Genomic DNA, 12,123 nt, shown 5'->3' with positions numbered 1-12,123 from the left:
TTCCATTCTACAGTCAGTGGACAAGGTAGGCTACGCACTCAACTTAAAGACCTAGTGTTATGGAGTGATTTCCGTGCCAAAAGAAATTGAATTTGAATTCTGTAATTTTTTTGATGTGTTTTAGGATATTGAATTAGATTATTTTTCCTTCCACAAGATTGAATCATTGAATTCATAAATGTAACTTGTATTTCATGATTTGAAATGAATACTGCCTTGTTTTAAAATTCAATTGAAATGTAATTGCAAATTCAATATTTATACAGTGTACAAAACATTAGGAACACCTTCATAACAGCCCCAATTCGTCAGGGCATGGACTCTACAAGTTCTCGAAAGCATTCCACAGGGATGCTGGCCCATGTTGACTTCAATGCTTCCCGCAGTTGTATCAAGTTGGCTGGATGTCCTTTGGGTGGTGAACCATTCTTGATACACACGGGAAACTGTTGAGCGTGAAAAACCCAGCAGCGTTGCAGTTCTGTTCAAAGGCAATCTGTTGTCTTGCGCATTCACCCTCTGAATGGCCACATACACAATGTCTCAATTGCTCCAAAAAAATCCCTATTTAACCTGTCTCCTCTTCACCTTCAGATTGAAGTGGATTTAACAAGTGACATCAATAAGGGATCATAGACTGACCAGATGAAAGCTATGTCATGAGAAGAGCAGGTCTACCTAATGTTTTATACACTACGTTTCAATATATTAGATGTTGCATTAATTTTCTGTGTAGGTCCATGTCAAAACTAAGAGTGGAAAACAGCTAGTTTTCATTTCTGAATTTGAAAATCATAAATGCAATTTCATTTATTGTGTCAATTGGACATGGAAATAACAGAAAATTGTTAATGCATTTATAAAAACTAATTTTTGTTTTGTTCATACCTGGAAGTACACTCCCCCTCGTAGCATATTCACCTGCTTTAGGGGGTACGTTAACAGACTGGATTGGCAAAACAAAGAAGGGATTAGACTGTGTGAGTGTGACTGGAAGATAAAAATACTAATGTTAGCTAAGATGCAGAACTTATTATAAAGTTAGCATGCCAATAGAACAAACTCAACTGAATAAAGTTGGCGTGCACTATCTGACTAGCTAGTACTACCTGGTTACTGGCTGTAGTCATGCGAGCTTGTGGAAGTAACTAGCTCCAAGATGAAGCTGCCTGGCCAGAGCTGCAGAAAAGTCCGATTTCTACATTTCACCCACTGGTTTTCTGGTGGACCCTCTGCCCAGCGCTTTAGGCACTGTGATGAGTTCTGTGCCAACTCACACAGGCCTGGCACCCCATGAGGCTCTGGAATCAGGTGGAGAGTGTGGGCTCCTGGATGATTTCTGAAAACATATATTCACAAGCGTGTTGATCAGCACTATGCCCTATTAGAAAATGTCTAATAACATTTGTTACATTTGGTTTTAATACTTGAATCAACTAAAGATGCATAAATTCATGTTCTCCCACATATATTACTGCAATGCCCTACTCAGTGGTCTCCCCTCACAGTGGTCAGTGGTCTCCCCTCACATCATCAACTGACTCCAACATGTACCAAAAGCTGGTTCTCATCAAGACCCACCTGTTACCCCATCATCCCTGTCCTCTGCCATTTACACTGACTCCCCGTGAAAATGAGGCTTGACATTAAAGTTCTAAAAATTCAACACCTGCCCACCTGTCAGAGCTCAGGGTATTTCTTCAATATTCTAAACCTCCCATTGTTAGATCAATGACATCACACATTCTATCCACTAAAGGCGTTTCAACCATACTTCCATACCAATGCAGATCTCCTACTATTCCTACTTCCACCCACCCCTCCAACCTTTCTAGACCAACCAGATTGTAGACCAACTCCACTATAGACCTTAGAGACCAATTACATTATTGATCCAGACAAATGTTTCCTTTTCTAATTCCTCCGGAATTTAAACCTTGGTCTAAAAATAAATTACAAATATTTGTTCTCACACATCCTGAGCAGCAATGAATTAGGGTCAATGTCTGTATTGAACTCCAAACTGGAATCATTAAAGACTTTCTGGATTAAAACCTGACTGAAAGCTTTGTTCATTCATTTACAACGTCAGAGGATCTGTATCATCTGGGATGTAACTTATATTGGTTCATTTGTAATTGTTTTGATGTTTTATGTTTTGGTACATATTACTCATTCATACCACTTATTTAAAAGGCAATGGAATTCCAAATCTGCTGGCCCAAGTTGCGAGCAAGAAGATAATTTCTGAAGAGCTACTGCCAGAATCTTTGGAAACAGCGGACCTCTACCATCAGCACCTGGGAGCCTCAACCATTCCACAGGAAGTTTAACACCCTGTAACCAGCCCTGGAAGCTTTGTTTGACAGTACAGTCAATATGTTCCATTGTAGGCCATATCAAGGTGCATTGTCACAGCACAGTGATACACTAAAAGGCCAAAAATATGTGGACACCTGCTCGTTGAACATCTCATTCCAAAATCATGGGCATTTATATGAGGTTGCCCCCCCCCCCTTTGCTGCTATAACAGCCTCCACTCTTCTGGGAAGGCTTTCCACTAGATGTTGGAACATTGCTGCAGGGACTTGCTTCCATTCAGCCATGGGTATTTGTGAGCGAGGGCACTGATGTTGGGGCAATTAGGCCTGGCTCCCAGTCGTTCCAATTCATCCCAAAGGTGTTCGATGGGGTTGAGGTCACGGCTCTGTGCAGGCCAGTCAAGTTCTTCCACACCGATCTTGACAAACCATTTCTGTATGGACCTCGCTTTGTGTACGGGGGCATTGTCATGCTGAAACCGGAAAGGACCTTCCCCAAACTGTTGCCACAAAACTGGAAGCACAAAATCGTCTAGAATGCTGTAACGTTAAGATTTCCCTTCACTGGAACTAAGTGGCCTAGCCCGAACCATGGAAAACAACCCCAGATTATTATTCCTCCTCCACCAAACTTTACAGTTGTCAATGGGGGCAGGAAGCATTCTCCTGGCATCTGCCAACCCCAGATTTGTCTGTCGGACTACCAGATGGTGAAGCGTGATTCATCACTCCAGATGCATTTCCACTGCTCCAGAGTCCAATGGCGGTGAGCTTTACATCACTCCAGCCGACCTTTGGCATTCCACAAGGTGATCTTAGGCTTGTGTGAGGCTGCTCAGCCACGGAAACCCATTTCATGAAGCTCCCGACAAACAGTTCTTGGGCTGACGTTGCTTCCAGAGGTAGTTTTGGAACTTGGAAACAAGTATTGCAGCCGAGGAAAGACTGCTACTCGCTTCAGCACTCGGCAGTCCCGTTCTGTGAGCTTGTGTGGCCTACCACTTCAATGCTGAGCCGTTGTTGCTCCTAGACGTTTCCACTTCACAATAAGAGCACTTACAGTTGACCCAAGGCAGCTTTAGCAGGGCAGAAATTTGACGAACTGACTTGCTGGAAAGGTGGCATCCTATTATGGTGCCACGTTGAATGTCACTGAGCTCTTCAATACGGGCCATTCTACTGCCAATGTATGTCTATGGAGATTGCATGGCGGTGTTCATCAATGAATTAGCGAGGGCACTTGAACAGTCTTCAGCACCCGGCCTCACCCTACTGGAAGTCAAATGATCTGGTGCTTCTGTCCCCAACCAAGGAGGACCTTACCTACTGGTTCCCTCTACGTTCTGCCCTTGAGCAAGGCAGTTAACCCCCAACAGCACCTGCTCCCCGGGCACCTTAAGGCAGCCCCCCGCACCTCTCTGATTCAGAGGGGTTGGGTTAAATGTGGAAGACACATTTCGGTTGAATGCATTCAGTTGTGCAGCTGACTACCCTTACAAAAAACGATTGCACTTTTGATACTGCAATAATCGTGCAGTAACTGCAGTCGCCAATGTTTTTTTGGAGGCAGTAATTGCAGAATAACTGCATTTATACGGCACTGTAACTGCAGTTACACTGCAAAAGTACTGCAGTACAAAAATGTTGTTATTATTGACGAAGGATTTGTAGCGTACTGCAGTTATACTGCAACCTAACTGCAGTTGTACTGCAGTTATACTGCACTCTGACTGCAATCTTTTTTTGTAAGGGTAGATCCCCTTTCCATTTACTATGCCCACAAGCCGTTAGAAACAACTGGACAAGACCAGGCACTAAATTAGACTGGGGGCGAAAGAACACTTACAACATTATTGCCTGATGATCTTCTGAACTACCAATACCTTTCTAATAGATTTCAGTCACATCAAACCAAACTGTCTTCAAAATGAAATACTGTCATAAATACAGCCAGGCGTGTTTCGGAGGAGGCATGATTCACAACCACCGCCTCTCCCAAGTCCATACCGGAGTTGCAGCGATGGGACAAGACTGTACCTATCATTTAGATATCACGAAATTGGGGAGAAAAGGGGGTAAAATATATATATATTGCCAGACTGATTTGTAATAGACCTTCGTAGACCAAATTAAGAAAGTAAACAGCGCCTATTGATTACATAACTTTTTTTTACATGGTGTGGTCATAAAGAAAATTGGGCTGCTGGCCAAATTTTTGGGGGAATACTGTTATTGCATCAAATGGTTGTTTTGACCAGATTAGTGACCTACACTAATCTGTGTGTGTGGACTGAAAGTGGGCCTCTGAGAGATGTAACACTGACAGTAGATTTACGATGGATTGGTGATAAAACAACATTCCGTTCCATGATTAGTGTCTGTGTGCCTGTCTGTTGGTAACAGGGAGAGCCAATTTCAGTTTCTTTAAAGAAAGGATTTACAATTCTAGGTTGCATTAGTATTTTTGTACAAACAAGCAGTTAATGAACTAGAGACAGATATTTGGCGCCATATAAATCTTGATGTCTGCTGCATGAGAACAAAATGTGCCTCAGTATAAATTCTCTCATCTGAGATTTGTCATGAACATCCAGGAGGATGGACTTTGCTATACAATTCTGTGGTTTAGTCCTGCTGGTTGGGCTCTCAATTAATCATCTACGGGAGGCTCGTTGACGAGCTCCATTACTGCAGTAATTAAATAATAAAGTTGACTTGTTTTGAAGAAATTTAAATGTCTCTTCTTTTGATTAAAATAATTCCACGACCAACTTCTGGGTTAGTTTGATCACATAATTAAAAAATAATAATTAAATACGGGACAAGGCAACGATTTTGCGGGACATATGCTGGGCAGTGCACGAAATTTAAAAAAAAATGTGGGCATGTTTATGGATCACGTTCTGAAGGCGACAAAGTTCTGCTGTATGAAGCCTTGGTGAAACACCGTAAATTGTGGAATAGCGTAATATATGATGCAATCCTCTAGTGATCCAGCAGATGGTAGTACCTCAGTTACCATGTGAGGTTAGTGTGTGAGACGGCAGAAGATGACGTAGTGGCTCCCTGCGTGGAGGCCAGTCACGTCCAGTGACATAACAAACAACAGGACAGGATCAAAACAGCGCTTGACTTGGGATGAAAGAGGTGCAGGAGCTGTCTTTTTTCAAGTTGATCCAAGTTCACAGAAATACCCAAATGACATTATGCTATAGAGACCTCTGGTTATTCACTGTGAAGGGTTCATACACATTTTGACAGATGGAATTTCATGACTTCTCCATTACTTTTAACCAAATGTCCATTACTAATAATTGGTGGCGTTTCTATGTAGCCTACGTGAAAAAGTCAACATACAGTAAATGTAGTATTGACACTAGAAGGCTGCTGGTCTCTGATTCCATGTAGGCCGACTATCTCCTGCCATTGCACCCTTGATCAAGGCTCTTACCCCCCTACAAAGTAGGATAACAGAAATAGCAGAAATTTGTTAGTGGGTCGGCCTTCTGAGGAGTATTTTTTAAATAATGATGTATTTTTGTTGTTGTTTTTTGAACCTGTTTGACCCTGTGTCCACCCAGGCCTTCACCCCTTTTGTGTTGAATCTGTGATATCCCACTTTGTTTTATAGAAGAGCCTGTATGCAGTTTTACCTGCCTCTCCACTAATTAGCCTACTATATTATATAGCTAGATAGCACAAGATGATTTGTTTTTTCCTGTCATCACACTATACCCATTTAGAAACAGAGACAATGAATTGATAAAAGCGTTATTGGCAGCGAAATACTGGAGATCGTTATTTTAAAACTTTCAAAAAGAAAAATCACTCATTCATTTCCGTTATGGCAGCATTTCCCTCCGGTCCTGGGAAACACAAGTGGTGCACGTTTCGTTGTTTTCCTTAGTACTACACAGCTGTTTCAAATAATCACAGCTTGATGATGAGTTCGACGTGCATTTCTGTGCACACGACATCAAATTCGTTCTGATGGATGCTGCATGTTCCTTGACTAGCGCAAAAGATTTTGGGGGTACACTGCTTTTTGACTTCTAGCCTCCCAAGGAATAAAATATTTGAGAAGGAACAGGAAAACATGCAGCTGGAGAGAACTGTTCACAGGCTAAAAAGTCTATCAGCCACAAGGTGGTCCTCCAGGAAACAGGCCACAGAAGCGGTAATACAGGGCCTGTCCGCGATCCTTGAAGCCCTGCACGGAATAAAGCACCATCACCGTACAGCACCAAAATCGGCATCTGAAACCAATGGCCTGCTCTGAAAAATTAGCACATTTGAGTTTTAAATGATTTAAAGAAGTTTAAAGAAGACAAACGCCCTTTCTAACTACCTTAAAAATAATTTGAGAGATGCCGTGGATCTAACTGATCTGATTTTAATTGATTTTTATGACAAGATGGAGAACTGTGCAAAATCGATGGCCCAACAAAACAATGCAACAACTGAGTTTGCAGAGGAGAGGGCACGCAAGAGGGAAAGGTTCATGAGGTTTCATGACGAGGGAGCAGAGGACGAGCCAATTCAGGAAAGCAGAAGGAAGCCAGCCGCTGCAGTTACCTGGCCAGTCACTAGTGCACGATAGCCAAGTGAAGCCCCCTGGCCAAGCCCTCCACAAACTAGGACGACGCTGGTCCTATTGTGCGCCGGCCCAGGAGACTCCTGGTCACGGCTGGTTGTGACACAGCCTAGGATCGAACCCGGGTCTGCAGTGACGCCTCAAGCACCGCGATACAGTGTCCTAAAAACAGAAATAATTTATTTACATAAGCATTCAGACCCTTTGCTGTAAGACTATAATTTGAGCTCAGGTGTGTGCTGTTTCCATTGATCATCCTTTAGCTGTTTCGACAACTTGATTGGAGTCCACCTGTGGTAAATTCAATTGATTGGACATGATTTGGAAAGGCACACGCCTGTCTACACAAGATCCCACAGTTTAGTCAAAGGAATTGTCTATAGAGCTCTGAGACAGGATTGTGTCAAGGCACAGATCTGGGGAGGTGATATTCCTCTTCTGGTGTACTAATACTTTTCACTGTGCATCTACACACCAGTCTGTATCCTTTTAACTGTGAGTATAATGCGCTAATTGAGCCTATCAATTATTCAACGATCACTCCAAAACTTGCAGTGTCCGGGATTGTCGATACTGTGTGGTTTGGATGTGTATTGTAAATGTGTTAGTAGTTAGGCCTTGTATTACCTTGGTGCCTCGGTTAAAGTTGATGTATACGATTACATACTAAATGTTTTTATGGGACAGTTTGAGAATCGATTTACCGACTTTGGAGAAATGGCAGAGTATTCTCCGTGCTCAACCGAAAGCGCCCTGGTGCAGAAAATAATATGATTGAGCATATTTCTACTAATTGCCAACGATAGGCACCAATCCAAATCTGACCATTCTACATAGAATCTACAAAACCATTTACATCAGCAGTGCCAGTGATGAGCGAAATTCCAGAGCTCCTTGCGTGCATTCATGAATGACGCATGACTATCCAAACTCACTTTGCTTTGTATTGAGCGGGACATAGACGTTGACAAAGTGGTTGGCAGGTTTGCCAACATGAAGGAGAAGAGGATAACGTTTTAAAACGGGACCTTGATTTGTACATACAGTTGAAGTCGGAAGTTTACATACACTTAGGTTGGAATCATTAAAACTCGTTTTTCAACCACTCCACTTCTTGTTAACAAACTATAGTTTTGGCAAGTCGGTGAGGATAGCTACTTTGTGCATGACACAAGTAATTTTTCCAACAATTGTTTACAGATTAATTCACGGTATCACAATTCCAGTGGATCAGAAGTTTACATACACTAAGTTGACTGTGCCTTTAAACAGCTTGGAAAATTCCAGAAAATGATATCATGTCTTTAAAAGCTTCTGATAGGCCAATTGACATCATTTGAGTCAATTGGAGGTCGACCTGTGGATGTACTGCAAGGCCTACCTTCAAACTCGGTGCTCTTTGCTTGACATCATGGGAAAATCCAAATAAATCAGCCCCCAAAAATTGAAGATTGAACGCCTGAAGGTACCACGTTCATCTGTACAAACAATAGTACGCTAGTATAAACACCATGGGACCACGCAGCCGTCATACCGCTCAGGAAGGAGAAGCTTTCTGTCTCCTAGAGATTAATGTACTTTGGTGCGAAAAGTGCAAATCAATCCCAGAACAACAGCAAAGGACCTTGTGAAGATGCTGGAGAAAACAGGTACAAAAGTATCTATATCCACAGTAAAACGAGTCCTATATCGACATAACCTGAAAGGCCACTCAGCAAGGAAGAAGCCACTGCTCAAAACCGCCATAAAAAAGCCAGACTACGGTTTGCAACTGCACATAGGGACAAAGATCATACTTTTTGGAGAAATGTCTTCTGGTCGAATGAAACAAAAATTGAACTGTTTGGCCATAATGACCTTCGTTATGTTTGGAGGAAAAAGGGGGAGGCTTGCAAGCCGAAGAACACCATCCCAACCGTGAAGCACGGGGTGGTAGCATCATGTTGTGGGGGTGCTTTGCTGCAGGAGATACTGGTGCACTTCACAAAATAGATGGCATCATGAGGTAGGAAAATTATGTGGATTTATTGAAGCAACATCTCCAGATATTAGTCAGGAAGTTAAAGCTTGGTCGCAAATGGGTCTTCCAAATGGACAATGACCCCAAGCATACTTCCAAAGTTGAGGCAAAATGGCTTAAGGACAACAAATTCAAGGTATTGGAGTGGCCATCACAAAGCTCTGGCCTCAATCCCATTGAAAATTTGTGGGCAGAACTGAAAAAGCATGTGCAAGCAAGGAGGCCTGCAAACCTGACTCAGTTGCACCAGCCCAGTCAGGAGGAATGGGCCAAAATGCACCCCTTATTGTGGGAAGCTTGTGGAAGGCTACCCGAAACGTTTGACCCAAGTTAAGCAATTGAAAGGCAATGCAACCAAATAGTTATTGAGTGTATGTAGACTTCTGACCCACTGGGAATGTAATGAAAGAAATAAAAGCTGAAATAAATAATTCCCTCTACTATCAATCCATCAATCAGTATTTATATAGCCCTTCGTACATCAGCTGATATCTCAAAGTGCTGTACAGAAACCCAGTCTAAAACACCAAACAGCAAGCAATGCAGGTGTAGAAGGTGGCTAGGAAAAACTCCCTAGAAAGGCTAGAACCTAGGCAGAAACCTAGAGAGGAACCAGGCTATGAGGGTTGGCCAGTCCTCTTCTGGCTGTGTCAGGTGGAGATTATAACAGAACATGGCCAAAATGTTCATAGATGACCAGCAGGGTCAAATAATAATGATCACAGTGGTTGTCGAGGGTGCAACAGGTCAGCGCCTCAGGAGTAAATGTCAGTTGGCTTTTCATAGCTGATCATTTAGAGTATCTATACCTCTCACCTCTCCTACATTTTCTGGTGTCCTATCGTACGTGCAATGATGTCCAAGGGAAAACAACGGGGTTGGTTGTTTGAAGTAACTTCTGTTTTTGTAATATTTCAAACGGACATGGCAGTTTCACCAAGTACGGATCCCGACTAAAGAATGACATATTGTAACTTTAAGTCTGACCCAACACTCTAGAGCTACCCCTGACCCCTAACCCTGGATTGGGTGTTTTCCATATTGATTTCGCCTACCAAGTGATGATTTCAGATCAGTGCAGATGAAGGAGGAGAAGAAGCCACTTTAAAAACTCCCCCCTCTGTTCTTCTCCATCTTCCTCCCTCCCTTTATCTCTCCAGCTTCTTCCCAATTTCTTCCCTCCCTTTCCTCCTCCCTCTCCTCTCTAGGTTTGCCAGTGATGGGGTAGTCATTTGCTTTGGGGTGTTCATGCGGACCCAGGAGGGGGGCGGGCATCAGAAGGTGGGGGATATGCTGCAGGTGTTGCCTAGTGAACGCTACAACGCACACATGGTCCCAGAAGACCGCTCCCTCACCTGCCCCGAGCCTGGAACCTGTGAGTACACACACATACATACACACACACACAGATACACGTTAAGATACATACACACAAAGATACACACACACACATGATTCACAGATACACACGTACATACAAGCACACATACACATCAGCACATACAAATAACACATACTCTCATACATACATACACACAGATACACGTTAAGATACATACACACAAAGATACACACACACACACATGATTCACAGATACACACGGACATACAAACACACATACACACACATATACACACACATACACACAGATACACGTTAAGATACATACACATAAAGATACACACACATGATTCACAGATACACACGTACATACAAACACACACACACACCAGTACATACAAATAACACATACTCTCATACATACAAAGATACCGCTGAACAGATACACAGAACTAATTCTGTAGTGTGTCCTGTGTGTAGACGTGCTGCATTTTGACAACACCTACAGCTTACTGCAGTGGAAAACATCAGCTATCCTGTGGATGTTCTACTGCCAGACGGACATGTCAAGAGTCCTAGGAGTAACAGGGGGGATGGATGGCTGGAGTAACACACATCACACACACACACACACACAAATATGAGATCTGGATAGTGAAGATAGCAATGTACAGTATACAGTGATGTTTAAACACCACTGTTCTCAGTTATGGGCATTGATATGTTCTAGTAACCCACAGTTATAACTTTTCCTATTTTCTGTTAATAATAATAATAATAATAATAATAATTTGTATAAGCATTTCATACAATAGTCAGAATTGATTTGAGTTAGGACTATATGGCTTTGTCTTATTGGAGCCTATTGTGTGAATGTAAAATAATTTATTTTCACAGAAAAGTACTTTCCTGTGTCTTTAGTGACTTCTGTGTATTTTAGGCTTCATTAGACCAATGTAAATATACAAATTGTGGAAATAGGGATATAATAAAGGAATGATTATAAAGTGGGAGATAAATATCCTCGCTATCGCTTTGTGTTTTCACTGATGATATCTCTCATTAACTGTTTAGCATTTTCATTAATGGCAGCTGATGGACAGGCTAGATATCTTTATAGGTTGTTTAAGCATAAATAAAGATTATTCTTATCCAATGTTAAGATGCACTTATTGTCAATTGATAAAAACAAATTGAAGAGTTTTAATATAGCTACATGTCATAATAGTCAAGTATTTATTCTCAAAATGCGAGTTGAGTCCTGAAAATCAGAATTTTCAGATGGTTCGACATCTGAATTTTGTACATATAGAAAATTTGTATTATCTCGACTTTTAAATGTTCTTGTATCATGTTATTTTTTAAAGAATAAATCTTTATTTGAAAAGGCATTCGAGTCTCTACAATGAAGCTCATCCTCGAATCCACCCAACAATTCCAGGAACGCTGCACAATCAGGGATATTCCGTTTTTGTTCACTAGATGGCGATGTGAGATAAAAACCACAGTCATGGATTGGATTTCTGCAGTATGACGAGATTAAGCGCTATTATTACGTAACTCTAGGTCACGGCAAAGAGGATTAAAAAAAAAATCACAGATCTAAAGATAATTAAATCACATCAAGGCCTCACTCAATATTAAACGGTCACATATTTAAAACGTATGCACACAAATTGAATGACCTAACGCACTTAATAAGAGATTTTATTATTTCAATCACTACACTCCTCTATTGGCCTACATTACGACATGATACAGCCTATTTTAGGATATATTAAAGACTGTTTAAAATACATATGGAGCGAAGACTGAAACAAGTTTTGTTGTTGTCCACCCTCTGTTG

This window comes from Oncorhynchus masou, chromosome 8 (assembly GCF_036934945.1).
Source record: "Oncorhynchus masou masou isolate Uvic2021 chromosome 8, UVic_Omas_1.1, whole genome shotgun sequence".
Taxonomy (NCBI): domain Eukaryota; kingdom Metazoa; phylum Chordata; class Actinopteri; order Salmoniformes; family Salmonidae; genus Oncorhynchus; species Oncorhynchus masou.
The sequence above is the reverse complement of the archived record's forward strand: the minus strand, read 5'-3'. Positions refer to the sequence as shown.